This window comes from Canis lupus, chromosome 17 (assembly GCF_011100685.1).
Source record: "Canis lupus familiaris isolate Mischka breed German Shepherd chromosome 17, alternate assembly UU_Cfam_GSD_1.0, whole genome shotgun sequence".
NCBI lineage: Eukaryota > Metazoa > Chordata > Mammalia > Carnivora > Canidae > Canis > Canis lupus.
Window position 1 is genome coordinate 36,315,383 of NC_049238.1, and position 18,710 is coordinate 36,334,092.

At 45.0% G+C, this 18,710-nt stretch overlaps 1 long non-coding RNA gene across 6 annotated transcripts in view; it reads right to left on the reverse strand.

Annotated features, from left to right (window-relative positions):
• The window catches only part of LOC111090606, a 73,923-nt gene that overhangs the window by 16,319 nt on the left and 38,894 nt on the right, over positions 1-18,710 (reverse strand). For all 6 annotated transcript variants that reach the window (XR_005372415.1, XR_005372414.1, XR_005372411.1 and 3 more), the window contains one exon: positions 259-475. This is a non-coding gene — a long non-coding RNA (uncharacterized LOC111090606). The remainder of the gene's footprint in view (positions 1-258; positions 476-18,710) is intronic.

Consider the following 18,710-nt stretch of genomic DNA (forward strand, 5'->3'; position numbering starts at 1 on the left):
CTGAGCAACCCAGAATCTGCCAGAGAAGGTGGAATGGACAGGACAAACCAGGAACCTCTGCAGGCCTCAGCCCTGATGGAAGCAAACCACAGCCCCTCCTGGGACTGGCAATGAGGACAGAGAGGCCACAGGGAATTGCAGGCGAGCAGCCACCCCTGCCACAGTTCACATCTGGATTCATCCCCTAGGATGCAAGGATTCTGTAGGCAATACTCAGGACAATGACACCAAAAGGACACCTCCACAGATACTACTTACCAGCAGGGTAAGCAGGACCTGGCTTCTTAGGAGCTTCAATGGCTGGGCGCACAGCCTGGGCAACTGGTTGGGCTGGAGGCTCCGAGGTCCTCCTCCCACCACTGCAGCTGCGTCATCCTGGGGAGAGTGGGGGAGGTCCTCAAATGATTTGCTCAGAGTCCTTGTGAAGATTCAATGAAGGAATCCACCTACAGGGTTGCACAGAGCTGTTCTCATCCTGAGCATTAGAACAGTTCAGAGGATGAAGAAGAGAGAGCACAGGACAGGTGCAATTTGTAACTCCACAAATGCACATGTTTGCGAATAACAAGCATGGCGCATTTACACACTGAGCACACTCCAAACGCTGTGTCCCTCCTCTGGTCCTCCCTAAACTCATCCTCACGCTTCGCATCAACGTCTGTGATCGCTGCTTTCTTGAGAGCCAGCCACACAGCAGGAAGGACTAGATGGAACAGAACCATCACTACCTTCCTCCTGCCCCTGGTTGATTTGTGAGGCAGGACAAAATCCATCTCCTTCTTTTCGTTAAGGTCCTAAGGACTGAACCTGAGATCTTCATTAACGAGTGATGGCCAAACAGTACCTGGACAGGTGTCTCCTTCAAGACCATGTCTCCCATTCTTGCACATTTTCTTAGGCTATATTTCTCTGCTTACTGGCAGTAGGAACTCACCAGAAAAATATGCTTTACCTTTGGAGATGATTTGCCTTGAGGTCTGGATTTTCCACTCTGCTTTTTAAGTGAGAACCTGCTCTAGCCAAGTCCTTTTTAAAGGCATCTGCCCAAATTTGTGTCCCCAAAAGCTTGGTTCTTGGAAAAACACAAGGAAAAATAGACTCAGAGTGAAGATTTTGGAAGAGACAGGCCAGGGATTGAGAAGGCTGTCCGTGGCCCTTGAGGGAAGGCAGTCTGAAGCTGCAGATCCTTCCTCAGCTCCCTCCCCTGCCTCAACTGCAGAAACTCTTCACTCCTCTACTTCATTCCCTGGGCTTTGAGTTTTGAGCTAGATGATTAAACACACAAATGCTGAAATGCCCACACCCAACCCATTTCTCTAATTTTACAGGTAGTTAACAGGTGACTGGGGCAGGGGCAATTGGCATTGATGAAGGTTAAAATACAGGTGCCCCGAGCTCACGATCAGTGGTCTGAACACATTGCTTTCTGCCACTGGGAAAAGGGCCTTTGAACATCTGCCCTTCTCAGGGCAGGTGAGAACAAAGGAAGCTGAGAACAAAGCTTCTCAGACCAGGGCTCCTCCTTGACAGATTCTTAAAGGTTTGCTGGTGGGAAAAATAGATCTTCACCAACCAAATCCTCTTTAGACATGGATATTCTGACATGTTTTCTGTACCCTCACTTGGAAACAAGAAATCCTTCTTTGGATAAAACAAAGAAAGCCAACCAAATATCTGGAGGCCAGATACTATTCACAAATGTGCTCACTGGACCTGCACAGTACTATATTTTTTAAAACTTCTAAATGGTCAACATCCTAAAATTGGGTAGTTTTGGACTTTTAAAATTCTGATCCTAGCTTTTGCAGAAAATCTGGCAACAATAGCCTCTCATTTTCCTGTGGCAAAGACTAGCTGGAACTGAGTGGCTTTTCTCCACTGAGATGGGGCATGAGCTCTGTGTTCCCCACAGCCCCTGTTTCCCTCTGTCTTACAGTAGGATGTCAGAGGTGCCACTACTTATCTGCCTGTAGGCATGTGAGCTCACACCCCAGAAGCAGGCTTTGCAGCCTGGTTCTCTCCATTATATATCCCTCTCTTGCCTTCACTTCTCCATCCTCACCCCCTACCCATCTAGCTACTCCTCAGAGCAGAAAAAGAAAGAAAACTTCAGCTAGCATCTGGAATGTGAGGAATGCCAACCTGGCTTCATGGAGTTTCCACGTATGACACAGTAGTGCAAGAAATAATTGTTGGGTAATAATGAAGGATTTGTCGTCAGTGCTGGGCCTGTTTGTAAGCCTCAGACCTGTTTCTGTGCTAGATATTAACAAAACATGATATGTTTCATGTCTAATGAGAGTATATATTTTCCCCCAAGGAGTAAAATTTCAAGGGAAGGAATTATCCAATACATCTCTCCAATGTTTACTATTTGGAAGAAAGAAGACTTATGCCACTGACCCCAAAGCTAAGATATGCCAGAAGGGAGTGCCAAGAGAGAAACCCTCCCAGAAAAGCCTGTCTGGGCCTGGCATCAAGGGAAGTGGCCAGGCAGTTGGCTGCAAACTGGAAGAGAATGCTTGTCATCACACTGAGTCTGCAGGAAGACTTTGAAGCCTCCCCAGCTGTTCTTCCAAAACTCAGATTAACCTAATCTCACCCAAAATATACCCTGGAAACAAAAGCAGTGTTTGACCTTGCTGCCTTTCTGGTTTTCTTTTCCCCTTTCACTTCCTTCCAGCTGCCTTCTCTGATGCCAGCCAAAGACTGTGGAGTCCTGTCCTCTCCCCACCACCACCCAAGGCAACCTTGCTCTCTAATGATAAATAAATCTACCATGTTTCTGTGTGCCATAGTTTTAAAAAGTTTTTAAAGCCTGGAACTCTTCAGGTGGAATTTTGTGAGGAACTCTAATACTGAAAGCAAATAATTGGAGTGCCTAAGATGGAAGTATGAGTGGAAGAAGATGGGTGACCTTCATATCTTTACTTCTGCTCCCCTCTTCAAGGATTCTTCAGAGTCTGAGGGCTTTGCAGGTGCAATCTGAAACATTTGCTATGAAGTCTTGTCCATATGTGGGGTGAGGATGGTGACAGTGTTGTTAGTGGTGATGGTATTACCATCAATGGCAGTGGTTATGGCAGTAGTGATGGAGGTGATGGTTGTGACAATGATGGCAATAGTGGCAGCTGTGACAAAGAGTGGTGGAGGTGGTAATGGTGATGGTGGCTGGAGCGGGAGTGATAATGTTGATGTTAGTGATGATGGTGGTGGTGGAGATGATGGTGGTGATAATGGTGATAGTGTTGGTGGTGGTGGTAATGATTGGTGATGGTAGTGATGATGTTGGTAGCAGAGATGATGGTGGTGATGATGGTGATGGTGGAGATGATCATGGTAATGGTGATGGTGATGGTAATGGTGTGATGGAGGTGATGGTACTGATAATGGTGATGGTAGTGGTGATTGTGGAGATGATGGTAGTGATAATGATGGTGGTAGAGATGATGGTAGAGATGATGGTGATAATGGTGTTGGTGGGGATGATGGTGATGGTGGAGATGAATGGTGGTGGCGGTGATAGTAGCAATAGTTATAGACAAGGTTGTACTTGTACAAAGGAATTATTGAAATGATATTAATTTCAGGCACTACGGTAGGGAAAGTAAAAAGGTAAACTCATTTTTAAGAAGCATCATTTTCCAATTCTTTTCTATTTATCAAAGGCATACATGTAGACAAAGGCACATAGTACGTATTAAATAAATGTAACTTAACTTGTGATTTTCATCTTTTAAAGGAAATTACTGATCCAAAAAATTCTGTGTGGCTATCTCTAAGCTCCAAAAGGCACATATTAGGAGAAAGGAGTAATTTTTATGAAAAAAATAGATAAAGTTGTTTCAGTATGAAAGAAAGCAGAGGAGTAGGGTATAAAGAAACCCCTTAAAATTAGATACCAGGTCTATCCAGGAAGAAAAAGGAAATAAGAAAGCTACTGTGTATTGAGCCTTCACCAACGCTTAGCAACCTTGCAAGGTGTGGTGATTGGCATCCACACAAAGAACTGTGGCTCCCACATGGAGGTTCTGGAACCGACGACACCACAACCTACAGGCCTGAGGCAGACTCCAGCCAGTCTGGCTCTATCCACGATGCAGTTCTGGAGCAAAGGTTTGAAATTAGCCAGAGGAATCAAAGAACTCCATTTACTGATCCTTTCTGAGCCATATCATGCACAGAGGACAGTATCAGGTTTGGTCCTGTTCCTGTCATACATGAATATGCCTGACAAAGGCTGTTCTTCCTCAGTGTTTAGAAACTTCATAGCCCAGTTGGATTTCTGTCTTACATTTTCCCTCTGAATGGATTGTGGCTAAGAGGCCCACTGTGTAGTTAGTTATGTTGCACTGAGAACCTGGTCCTGCATGATAAAGAACCAAACTTGCAGGGATTATATGTGTAGAGCACATGACCAGGTAGTGCTGGGGAAGTCACCTGTGCCTCTCCAGATAAATATCTTGGTTCCTCCCCTTACGTCACCTCCAACCACCAAGTCATGTATGTGTGCCTTCTAAGCCAGGTACTCTTGGCCCTTGAACTTTGAGGATCCAGCTCTACTCCACTATTTATTTGATTTTTGTGACTATTTTATACAGAAAAGAAAATGTGCAATATTTGATTTTCAGTTTACTTTAAGTTGACTTATCATGTGATAAAGGCAATACATACTGATGATATTTTGGAAAATATTAAAAATTATTTTTAAAAATTTTAAATCATGCATAGACTTACCATCAGTAGACAAGCCCAGTGAATATTTTGGTGTTACAGCTTCTGCAGGGATGTGTATGCGGACATGGCGGGAGGGGGGGTGAATCTTTGTTTTTAACGGAATCAATTTTGTATCTTTTGTTTAATTTAAAATTAAGTCACAAGCATTTTCTCAAACCATCAACTACAAAATAGCATTTATTCATGTGTTCTGTTCACAACTTTTTATTGGGGACCTGTTAGGTGGCAGGTGCAGGCTGGGGTTGCAAGAACAATCAGGCAGAAAGTCCTAATCTTACATATCAAGGGGTGAAGGTAGATGTCAGACTCTCACAACAGACAATAGGAGAGTTAAGTCAGGAAACTGAGAACACAGAGAATTTAACACTGTTTTCTTTTCTTTTTTTTTTTTAAGATATTATTTATTTATTCATGAGAGACACAAAGAGAGAGGCAGAGATACATGCAGAGGGAGCCCGATGTGGGACTCTATCCCAGGACTCCGGGATCATACCCTGAGCCAAAGGCAGACGCTCAACCGCTGAGCCACCCAGGCATCCCTGAACACTGTTTTCATACACAGAGGTCTCATACATGCAGCCACCCATTCACAGCCTGACCAGTCCAACCAGCAAGACAGTCCTTCCCACAATACTGTGTCCCAGGCTGAAGTGGCTTTGGGACATTCCTGTTTAGGAACAACATTTCTTACAATACCATTAATTATTGATGAGGGTTTGTTTTTTTGTTTTTTTGTTTTGTTTTATTTTTTTACAATTTTACTTATTTATTCATGAGAGACACAGAGAGAGAGGCAGAGACAGGCAGAGGGAGAAGCAGGCTCCCTGTGAAGAGCCTGATGGGAGACTTGATCCCAGGACCACAGGATCACAACTTGAGCCAAAGACAGACACTCAACCACTGAGCCACCCAAGTGCCCCTATTGATGATATTTAACAGCAGCATACATTCAGCCATTAAATGACTATCAGGTTCTCACTATTTGCCATGCACTCAGGTACCATATAAGAATGGCTGATACCAGGGTGCACAGAGCTGGGCATCTTCCCAGCCAGCCACAGCCTATAACAGGAGGTCCCCCTGGGTGCTCAGCCATCCTCACACTCTCCTCATGGTACCTGCAACAGAGGCAATCACAGCACCTGCCAGACGATCCTGTTCATTCTCATCAAGCACTTAGGCAGCTTCATGGAGACCCCGACTATTATTATGGGTGTGTCCTCCCATGTCCTTATCCCTCTTGTCCTTACGTCCTTGGGAGGACATAAATGCCCCAAATGCCCTTTTTTAAAACAAAATCTGCCTTCCCTGGGAGTCTGGGATGGATGTCCCATAGCCTAAGCTTAAAGCTCACCCCTGTAGGAAAGGCCCCAGGGTCACACAAGAACACCAACAGCATGAGCATCCTAAGAGAGATGACAAATGTACTCAGGAGACCTCAAGGCAGAAAAAGGTGGAGAATCAGCACTCTAAAGAGATAGAGGGGAAGGTGATAAACAAGTGGCTTAAGGAAGCCCCAAATAAAACTGGCAAGAATGCAAATCCTGGGTAAGATTTTTTTGAGATTTTTACCTTTTTATTAGTGCTGATTTAGAGACATAGGCAGAGAGAGAAGCAGGCTCCTGTGGGGGAGCCCACTGGGGGTTTGATCCCAGGACCCCAGCATCACAACCTGAGCCAAAGGCAGATGCTCAACCACTGAGCCACCCAGGTGCCCTGAGTGAAATAATTTTTGTGGCAGCAAGATTTCACTATTTCTCATTCCTGACATGGAATAGGACCTGGAACCCTAGTGACCTATATAGAACCAGGTGCTTGCAAAATTGCATTGATGCAGTGAATTAAGCCAAGCCAGTTCAAGTTCATAAAAACATTTCCCATCTACTGGGGCTGCCCAGTGGCAGAGCATCAGCCATACAGGGAAAAAGTGGTTTTGGCTGTGTAATCATAGCTAGAATAGCCACATTCTGGTGCTTTTTTTTTTTAATATACATCTTTTTCAATTCTAAACCAGCAAATGTAAATGTGAGAATGCCAGCCTGTCTGAATGTCAGCCCTTCAAGAGTGAGGATGGGCCTTAGGAAAACTCATGCCAGTAGTTCTGCTCTGAAATGAAGATAAATAGAAGCTTTGCCTTGGGCCTTGGTGGGTGGCTAGCAGCTCACACACTGCCCCCTGCCCCACGAAACCTGTTCCTTTGCTCCCTTCTCCTAAGTAGTCAGGGCTCATTGTGCCCCAAATGTGTTTTCCTTTCACCTGATGATGCTAAGTCAATGGAGTGGATAAGGGAGGAACAGGAAGAAAAGCAACCTGGGAGGTCAAGGGACCAGGGTGCTGTTGCCTTGGAAATAGAGCCATCTCCTTTAGGTATCTGCTAAACCAAACACAGTGTGATCAGTTTGCACTAACAGGAGCTGATTTGTAAAATGCAAAGTGGTTATGCATTATTCATACAAATAAGTAGTTCATTGGTTCTTACTGATGAGGCACCTATAATATACAGACAGGCCAGCAGCTTCCCCGCACCCCACCAAGAACCCAGAAGCAGAGGGACACTTCCAAGCCCCATCTCCAGGCCTGAAGCAGTCACCTTCTCACTGTGTCAAATAGAGCCACAGAACACAAACATGGAGACAAGAAGAAATACCGTAAACTTAATGACGACCTAATTACAAAGTGGGGGAGGAGAAAACAATCTTTGGGTTGTCTGTTTTCTTTTCTGCTAGATCCCCAGACCTCTAGCAGTTTCTGGTACGAGATATCTGCTCAATAAATACTTGTTGAATAAATGAATCCGTGAATAAAATTGCCTGCAGAAATAACTGATGCCTTATAAAATACATTAAGGCACTATTCTGTTAAAAGGACAAGCAGCCATAGTTAGAAGGACCTCAAGCTAAATTAGAACAAAAAATCACAGGCTTGCATCATCATTTTAGAAATCACAACAATGTGTTGAAATGAGGCCTCACTGTGTGCAGTAGTGACACCGGATGCTGCCAAAGGCTTCTTGGTGACAGCACCCCCAGCATGTATCCCATAATCCAGATGAGATGGGGTGGGAAGCCTGGCCTACACACCATAGCCTTGCACCTAGGACAGAACTTTTCAGGTGAGCAGGTGAGAAACATGAAGTATTCCTCTAAAAAAAAAGTACACTGCAACACATGCTCTGTCAGAGAATGTAATTTGTCACATCAGGGATAAAGGTGATGCCAACATCTTCTAAGTGACACTGGGATAGGACACTGGTAGCTTTAGAGGAGAGCAGGACTGGGTAAAGCAGAGCATTCCACAGGTCCTTGAGGTGGCAGGATTGTCCCCCTTCCCCTTCATCCCCCGTTATCCCAAAGCATCATATCTACCTCAAGTTAACTTTCTCCAGAAGGGTTCTGAATTGTTAGAATTCCTGCCACACTCTACAAAAAGGCCCTCTCCTGGACATCCCTCTGAGCACCTATAGCAGGGCTGGCTGTGTGTTGGGAACTGGAGCCGGAGCAGAGCCAACTCATTGTCACTAATCAAGGCACAATGTCTTGGCAGCTGCATTGGGGGTGGCATGAGAGAGGAACAGCAGTGTGGAGGCTAATGAGCCCCCCAGCTCAGAGGTTTCTCACCAGAGACTTTCCACGCTCATAGGCCATTCAGTGGAAATGTTCAGCAGGCCACCTTCCACACAGAAGTTCAGGGATCCAGGATCCTTGCAACTTGTGGCAGCCTTCTGCCAGCTGACAACCACTTGGGTCAAGAAGTAACCTGTACCTCATCCCCTCCCATCTCACTGGTGAGAACTCATCAAGGGACCCTCTCTAGATGCAAGGGGGACCAAGGACATGCCCCTGACTGGGCAGCTGCTTCCCACCACAACTCCACTCAGTGGAAGAAGAGTGAGCATCTCCTCAAGGAGGGAAGGAAGTCTTGGAGGATGGGAGTGGCCACTGAAGCCAGGCTGGAATGGAATGGGGTCAGAAATAGAACCAGGCTGCAGGGACTGGTGTGGATGGGACAGCAAGTGGCTGTGGATCATACCTTCCCCAGAAACTTTTTGGTCGAATTTTGCGGTTGCATAACGTTTTTGTACAACTGGCTCCTTTTGAGGGGAACTTGAGTAGGCAGTGAGTTGTGTCATGTCGTAGGTGGAGAAAAAGTACCAGAGCCAACCTCTATTACTCTTATATCAAATAAACAGGCAATCCTGGCTTCAGGATAGCTTGATGGTAGGCATGCAAATTTTCATACTATTGTGTGGTTTGGCAATAGTGGTCCTGAAATGAGTATCCAACTTTTGCTCATGAGGAGTTTGAAACGCAAGTTGTGAGGAAGGTACACTGGGTTGAATAGTGGCCCCCAATGAATTCTCGTCCACGTGAAATCTCACCTTGTGTGACTTTGGAAAGAGGGTTCTTGCAGGCATAATAGCTCAGTTGGGGTCATGTTTGGTTGGTGAGCCCAAAATCCAATAGGCCTTATGTTCCTATAAGAAGAGGAGACAGACCCAGACAAACAGGGAGCACCATGTGAAGAGGGAGGCAGAGGTCGGGTGGTACAGCTGGGAGCCAAGGAGCAGGGTCTCCACTGGAAGTGGCAGGAAAGGATCCTCCTCTAGAGCCGTCAGAGAGATGATGGCCCTGTGGCCTCCCAAACTGTGAGAGAATCAACTTCTGGGATGATAAGCCACGCAGTTTGTGGTGATTCGTTACCGCCACCACAGGAAACTGATACAGGAGGGGATGGTCAGAGGGGGAGGTTAGTGAAAATGAGCGTTGGAAAGTCTGGTCATTAGTGGCTCTTCATAGCCCATCCCTGCCTCTCTCCTTAGCTCGAAACATTCTTTTTTTTTTTTTTTTTTTTTTTTTTGCAACAGACTCTGACTCTCTGCAGCTAGTTGTCCCTGGTGCATCAAATATAGCAGGTCTGGAGCCTAAGGGATGCCTCCTCCAGCCCCACTTCCCTGCTGTGCTTTCCTTATCTTCTCTGTTGTGCATGGGCCCTGGCTGGAAGCCCTGCCATCAGGCTCATCCCTCTGTCTTCTGTACCCCACCCCCAATCCACTTCCCAGCCCCTCCCTTCTCTCTCAGGCTCCCTTCTCTGAAATGGGCCCCCTGCTCTCCAGTCCCTGTGGTACTTTCTATGAGCACAGATTCAGCACCTCACTGTAGTTGGAACTTGCTGTATCTCAAATCAGGTCCCATCACTCCCAGCTGAGGCACATCTGCTCACTCTTTCCCCAACATCCCCCCCCCCCCCACACACACACACACACTCCACCAACCTTCTGCCAAGAAGACAAGTCTAGATAGATCTCTCCAGTGACACACAATTAAGTACTTGACAGGGATGACTGAAATTACCCCTTACAGGCACCCTAAATTTCAGCACAGTCATTAACCAACTCTGATAGGCAAAAGAAGCAGGATTGAGGAAAGATGAATTTGCAGGTGGTGAAGAGGGGGCTGGAGTGTTGCCCCAAAGTGAGCCAGTTCTTCAACTTGGAATTTAATACTAAAACATGGACTCTTCCTTGGGACACCTGGATGGCTCAGCAGTTGAGCATCTACCTTTGGCTCAGGGCCTGATCCTGGATTCCCGAGATTGAGTCCCACATCGGGCTCCTTGCATGGAGCCTGCTTCTCCTCCCTCTGCCTGTGTCTCTGCCTCTCTTTTTGTGTCTCCCATGAATAAATAAATAAAAGCTTTATAAAAATTTTAAAAAATAAAACATGGACTCTTCCAAAAATCAGCCATCTGGCCCCCCAGTAAAACACCATTACTCTGGGCAGCCCAGGTGGCTCAGCAGTTTAGCACCGCCTTCAGCCCAGGGCCTGATCCTGGACACCCAGGATCAAGTCCCACATCAGGCTCCCTGCATGGAGCCTACTTCTCCCTCTGCCTGTGTCTCTACCTGCCCCCTATCTCTGTATCTCTCATTAATAAATAAATTTTTTTAAAAATCTAAAAAAAACACCATCACTCATTGCAGTAACTGTGAAGGAGGAATAAAAAATGATATTGCGCTACTTGAAAATTGGGTTAAGCCTATAGGTTTAGAAGATCATCCATGCAAATCCCATCCCATCAGGACGTCTTCAGAGTCCTGAAAGTCTGCTATCAAGCAGGTCAGAGTTCCCTGCTGACTGCCATGGGAAGCGCAGGGGAATGAGATGTCCCCCTGACAGGTCTTTCTTGAAGACCCTTTGTGTGAAATGCTACCCCCAACATGTCTGGGCAATGGCACTATTGTACTCCTTTTATCTAAGCAATTATTCTTAGACAGAATGTGTTTCCTCAGAATTCATATGTTGAAGCCCCCAACTCCCATAATGATAGTATTTGGAGGTGGGGTCTCTGGAAGGTAAACAAATTTGTGTGAGGTCATGAGATTGGTGCGCTCATGATGTGGTTAGTGCCCTTATTAAAAAGAGGAAGAGACGGAGCAAATTTTACATACAAAATTACCTTTAAGATAAAAAAAACATGCCTTTCAGATTTCAAGCACCTGATTTTTGACCACTCTGATACATAAAGTTAGTACAAGGAGGTGAACACTGCAAGCCTGCGTGCACAGGGCTATACCACCACATGTGTTCTTAAGGTCCTAAAGATCTCCTCTCATGATGGTATTAGTTTTCTTATTCGGTGTATGGAATTATCCCAAATTTAAGACCTAAAGCAACACCAATCTGTCAGCTTACAGTTTAGTAGGTGAGAAGTCCGTGGCTGGCATGGCTCAATGCTCTGTCCAGGATGTGTGTTACAAGACTGAAATCAAAGTATCTGATGGCAGCGTCTCTTTCCAGATTCTAGGGAAGACTCTGTCAGCAGGCTCATCAGGTTGTTGAACGAATGAGGTCCAAGTCTTTTTGCTGGCTGTCAGCCAGGCGCTCCTTTCAGCCCCTACATGCCACCTGCATTCTTTGTGACACAGCTCCCTCCACCTTTGAATCCAGCAAAAGAGAATCTCTCTCCCACTGTACTTCAAATCTCTCCCTGATTAGTGTAGGCTCACCCACAATAATCTCTTCTCCTTAAAGTCAACTGATTGGGGACCTTAATTACATCTGCAAAATCCTCTCACTGTAGCACCTAGATTAGTGTTGGATTGAATAACTGGGACAGGGTGTGTGCATGGGGGCAGGGATCTTGGGAGCCATCTTAGAATTCCACCTACCACAGTGGCTTGGCCTTGGCTCATCTGCCTCATTCTCTTCTTTATTCAAAAAGAGCAGGAAAAGGTCCCTTATTTCTAATTATTTCAATATGCCAGAAAATGAAACTTATTTTGGAGCTGACAATCTCTTCTGTGGCCAAACTGGCGAAATTTCAGAAACCAAAATAAAACCCAGCCTATTCAGAAACCTGCTTGTGCAGGGTCTAGCCTTAAGGCCTCTTACCAGCTATTCCTATCACCAGAACAAGGGGGATATCTCTGGCACTGCAAGCTACCATATGGCACTCCGGGGACAAGCCGGGGCCTGCACAGGGGGGACTGGCTATCCACTCACCAGCACTCACTGCTCTTAGAAAGAGCTCTGGTTACCTAAACTTCACTCCTCAAAGTGTGATCCTGACTGGCAGCATCAACACCACCTAAGAGTAGAGATGAAATGCAGAGTCTCAGGCCCCTCCATCACCACCAGGCTTCTGAACCAGACTCTGGCTTTCAACAAGATTCTAGGTAATTCATGTGTATGTCAGAGCCGAGGAGCATGGTGGAAGCCACATACCCAAGCTACTCATTCTGCTCTGCCAAACACACCAGACATGTCACTACCCTCCCAACACACACACACACACACACACACACACACACACACACAGAACCTAACGGATTAGATCCATGTCACAGCTAGTCATGAGATGAGAGAGGTATTCTCCTAACTTGGGCAATGATTGCCTAAAATCGCTCCCGTTTTCTATGCTGAGGGCTGAAGCTGGGGAGTGAGGGGAGGTGATGCGGGCTGGCCCAGTCCGAGCTACTCTTAGACCTGCAGGCCTTCTCTGTGACACGGGGTAGCAAGTGCTGCCTGCACAGGGCAAAGGAGAGGAATCAGTATGACAGGCCGGCCTCCTACTGCATAACTGACAGCAGCGTGCTGAGTCACCAAGGCCAGGCTCACCCGACTGAGCACGTCTTCTACCCCAAGTCTGTGTATCCAGAGAGCCTGGCACCCCGGAAAACAGCCTTTTGTCGCCAACGCCAGGGCCTTTCCTAGGGCTGTCTTCACAGCTGTCTGCAGCAGGGGCCACAGGTCAGTGGCTGGGAGACAGGATGCCTGTACTCTGAAACACCGGGGTTCTTAGACCAACTCCCACTTTTTAGCCAAGTCACAGATTCGACAAGGTGCTTCATCTCTCGGAGTAACATTTTTCTTGGGCAGCCAGTTCTCCTGGGTTGGTTTTCCCTACCACATACCCCATAGTTCCTTGGGGCTGGGAGGGTCTTCATTTGCAAACTGCAGCCCCAACATCTGGTGCTCCCTGGGGTCACTCAGGGACCTGACTTCCAATGTGGCTGACCTCTGTGTGAGAGGAGGGGGTGCTCCAGAGCATGTCACACCCACTCTTCAGATAACAGTGCCCCTCCAGCCCACAGCCCAGCAGCCAGAGCCAGCCACGTGCCCCACCCAGCCACAGGACAGGAAGTGCCAGCCTGCCACACTAGGAAGTGGAGAGCTGCAGCCATTCAGGGAGCGGCACTCCTGACGGGCCAGCCCACTGATGGGAAGGAGAGTGTGTGCACCCACCCATGGACCAGAGTGTCTCAAGGTTCCCAGAGCTGTTGGCCAGCAAAGGAGATGGAACCCTTTCTCACGCAGCACCATCTGCACCCAGATGCAGTACCAGGCGCTTACTGACAATACAGGGTGAGCCAGGGGTGCCCCAAACAGAATTTTGCCTTTATCCATGTGGTGATTGGGGCTTGTAAAACATCTGATATTTCACACCCCCATATTTAAAAATTGGCAGCATTTATATAAGTGCTGGGGCTAAGAGCAGCTGGCCATCGAAAGCACCAATTTTTTCAGAGGGTATTTTCGTGGGTTGTTGTTTTGGAATACAACAGTCATTTTCTTATTTTGAGCTGTGTAAGAAGAAAAACATCACCTGTCCAGGAAAACCATTGTAACATGTTGTGTTTCAAAGGAGCTAATTTTGGATGGGCCTCAGAAGTTTCTAGATTTCTAGAACAGCCTTGTGTTCTCAGAGAGAAAGAGAGAAGCGTCCCTTCACCCAACAGAGGCTGTGGCATCTGGAGCCCACTTTGTTATGCTTTCCAAAATGTCTCATTCGTGCGAGGGGGTTTTATCAAGGGGCGGGCAAGGCCACCTTTGGGATACTTAGGAAGTCAGTGGGGCCTTTTCTGTTGTCATCATGATGGGGGTGGACACTGATAGTATCCATCAGATACAAATCAGGAATTCCAAGAGACTCCCTCATAACACAGAATCGCACCACATCCCATATGATTTTCAAACATCCTCCTTGACATTTGTGCAGGTAAAAATCTGTTCATTTATTACCTAAGCCTGAACCAAACCCCATTTGACATGTAGACACACTGTATATTTTTTTACACAGTTTCAAATAACACTGAATCTCTCAGGAATCAACCACTGCATACATCAAAAGAAGACAGTATTTTGATTTGCTCAAAGCTTTCCCAAGATCCAGTCTCTAGTCTGGACTATCAGGGCACACACACCATTGTTTTCTGGGTGTTTCAGTCACTGGCACCCTGTCCTGCTTAAGCCTGCATTTATAGCTGACAGATTTGTGGTGATTCTAGATTTAGAAGCAGGCCAGTGTGCAGTGTCACTCTGGAGAACCCCTCACCCAACAAGACACATTGATTGGCAAAGGGTTTTTCAGAGAATGAGTGAGAAAAAAAAAAAAGGCTGAAATGTTTCTTAGGTTCCCCAACATTTACATTCACACCACTAACCCAAAGCATAATTGTGTCCAAGAGAGGGGGAAAAATCCATGTATTCTAAGTTCCCTTTGCGGATAGGATGGGGTTGGTGTAATTAGAAACCAAGATCTATGGCCTCCAAATCCTTCCAGGATTCTATCTTCTGTACCAAGAAGGACTTAGGCTCACCAAGAGACCTCCCTGGACCAGCATGTCCTCGCCCTTCTCAGCGATTTCTCTTCCTGGTTAAGATCAAATGCTATACCCCTAGCCTGAGGGCAGAGTCTGGATTTTATAGCAACTGGTGCCCTCGTTCTGCTCTCACCTGCTGGAGAGAAGCCCCATCATCTGGTACAGGAGTCAATGAGCCCAGATTCAGGTCCCAGCTTCCCTCTTTCCAGCCAGGTAACCCTGGGATGAGTCCTCAATCTATCCCTCTTTTTCCTGAGGGAGGTCATTGTGTCATTGGAAACTATGTCAACTCAGGTCTCAAAAGGTCTCAAAAGTATGTCATTCTGCCCTGGGATCCTATACCATCCAACCTGTCTTCAAGGCTTTGCTACAAGACTCTCCAGCCATATCACTGAGCCCTTCAAGGGCAGAAGGCAGAGCCTCATTAACCTTCTGTCCTCCCAGAGCCATTTATACAGTTGGTGCTTAATTAGTGCTGGATGAATGGGTGGATGGATGGATGGGCAGATAGATGGACAGATGGACAGACAGATCTGACATCAAACTCAGCCCAGGTAGGAAGCCCCATGCAGATGACCATGGAAATGACTCCCTCCACTCCCTGAGAGAGAAAGGGGCTCTCCCCTTCTGACTGAGGCCTCCCTTTCCTGGGCTTTCTACAGCAGCTTCGATGGGAGACAGGAGAAGCTGCTAGTAGTTTGGGTTCATCACAATATCTCAAATCATTTTTCAAACTCTTGGTCCAGACCCTTGGACCCTTTGCCAAGTACTTTTCTGCTCAGTTTTCAAACCCTAGGGAAATGTTATCTGAATGTTTCCATTTTTTTTTTATGCTCAATTCATCAAAATGCCATTTTATAAGAGTTGGTTAACCTCTGAAAGGTCTGGGAAACTTTCCCCTGATATATTTATATGTGTGAAGCAGGCTGGGTCCTTCTGTTAACTAGGAGTTAACTGCCCCCACCTGCACCCCCTCCTCTGGCCTCCTGGGCAGACCTTGATGCAGACAAACCCCAGGCCATTTCAAAGCAGGTGAGGCTGGTTACCATCCAGGCCACCTTACCTCCACAAACAAGAGAGAACTGTTGGACCCAAACAGGAGATCTGAGTTCCCATATGCAAACATTTTCATGAAGTTTCCTCCCCAGCAAGCACTCCTTATATGCAAATAAAGAGTCTCTGGAGTTCTCCAGATTGTTGCTGGGAGAAGGAAGGATGCATTCTGAGCCTTCAGTGCAAACTGTCTCAGCTTCCTCTGCCATTTCTTCCTGACTGGCTGAGGTTTAAATGGGATAGTGTCTCTAGTGTCCAGAGACCTGCTAGAACCAGGATCCCCTGCAAGAAAGGCCAGGAAGTATCTGATGGGGCTGCCCTCATCCCCACCTCCAGCTCATTCCGCAGTGCAGGCTGGAGTCTGCAAGATCTGCTGGAGTGCTCCTTCTCCCTACCATGTATATACACTCCTCTTAGCAGCAACCCTCCATGTATAAGGATAGAGATAGCTTCTTCACCCCTACTCACTTCTCCACTTTTGCCTCTATGGCCCAGTCCAAGCCTCTGCGGCTTGGGAGGACAGGGGAGCATCAGAAATCAGAAGATCAGAAATCACTAAAATTGAAAATAGAAAATCAATAGAGACAATGAATGAAAGAAAAAAACAGTTCTTTGAAAAAAAATCAATAAAATTCACAAATCTCTAGCAAGACTGACAAAATAAAAAAGAAGAGAGAAGACACAAGTTACCAGTATCACTAATGAAATGGGACAAAATTACAGATATAGGAGATATTACTTGAATAATAAGGAAATACTATGGAAAACATTATATGTATAAATTTGACAACTTAGGTGGAATAAACCAGTTTCTTGAAAACTGCCAATTACTACAATTCATGTAAGATGAAACAGATACTATGAATAGCCCTATAACTAATAAATAAATTTAACTCTTAATTTAAAAACTTCTGCCAAAAAAGCCTCCAGGCCCAGATAATTTCACTGAAGGGAATTTTAACAAATGTTTAAAACAATTTTAATACATATTTTACACAATTTCTTCCAGAAAGCAAAAAGAAGGGAACATTTCCCAATTTGTTTTATGAACCTAATATTACCTGACATCAAATCAGGCAAAGACAGTCTAGGGGAACCTAGGCAGCTCAGTGGTTGAGTGGCTGCCTTTGACGTGGGTCATGATCCCAGGGTCCTGGGATGGAATTCTGCATCAAGCTCCCCACAGGGAGCCTACTTCTCCCTCTGCCTATGTCTCTGCCTGTCTCTGTGTGTCTCTCATGAATAAATAAATAAAAATCTTAAAAAAAAAAAAAGACAAAGATAGTCCAAAAAAGCAAACTCCAGACCAATATAGCTCATGAGTATAGAAGATAAAATTCTTGGGCAGACCGGGCGGCTCAGTGGTTTAACGCCGCCTTCAGCCCAGGGCCTGATCCTGGAGACCTGGAATCGAGTCCCACGTCAGGCTCCCTGCATGGAGCCTGCTTCTCCTCTGCCTGTGTCTCTGCCGCTCTCTCTCTCTGTCTCTCGTGAAAAAAAAAATTCTTAACAAACTATTAATAAATAAGACTTAGCAGTATATAAAAAGAATACCACATGATCAAGTGGGATTTATTTCAGAGATGCAAAGCTGGTTCAATACTTAAAAATCAATCAGTGAAATCCACCATCGACAAGTGAAAGAAGACAAATCTATCAATCAATGCAGAAAGAACATCTGACAAAATTCAACACATATTCATGACAAAAACTCTCAGAATACTAGGAATAGACCAGAATTTCTTCAATTTGGTAAATAACATCTATCAAAAACTATAGCTAACATTAAATTTCATGATGAAAGACTGAATACTTTCCACCTAAAGACCAAGAACAAAGTAAGAATGTCTGTTCTCACCACTATTATCAACATTAAGTAGAAGTTCTAGCTAAGGCAATAAGATAGAAAAAAGTAAGTAAAAGGCTTATAGATCAGAAAAGGAAGAAAGTAAAGTATTGTTCTTTACAGATATCATGATAATCTCCATAGAAAACTCTATGGAACCTACAATACACACACACACACACACACACACACATACACACACACAAAACCTCCTAGAACCAATAAGACAGTTTTTAAGGTACAAGAGAAAAGATCAAGAAAAAGTAATTATATTTCTATATCTTAGCATGAAAACACGGAAACCAAAATTAAACATACAATACTATTTACAATCTCTTTAAAAATGAAATACTTAGATATAAATCTAACAAAACATGCACAGAACTTATATGTTAAGATTTGAACACTGCTGATGAAAGAAACTTTAAAAACCCAAACAGAAAAATATACTATGTTCATGGATTGTAATACCCAACGGGTAAAGATGTCAATTCTCCCCAAACTGATGTATAGATTTAACATAATTCTTATCAAAATCTCAGCAAGATATTTGTAAATATAAGCAAGATTATTCCAAAACTTATATAGAGAAACAAAGGAACTAAAATAGCTAAGATAATTTTGAAAAAGAATAAAATGAGAGGAGTAACTCAACCCAAATTTTAAGATTTACATGTCTACAGCAATCAAGATTATGTGGTAATGGCAGAGGGACAGACACATAAACCAACAGAACAGAATAGAAGACAAAATATGGTCCCATACAAAAACAACCAACTGGTTTTTAACAAATGTGCAAAAGCAATTCAATGAAGGAAGGGTAGTTTTTTCAACAAATGGTATTAAAGTCAGTGGAAATCCAAAGGCAAAAAAAGGAACCTTAACATACACCTCACATCTTGTATAAAAATTAACTGTAAACAGATCATATATTTAAATGTAAAAGATGAACTAAAAGATTTCAAAGAACAC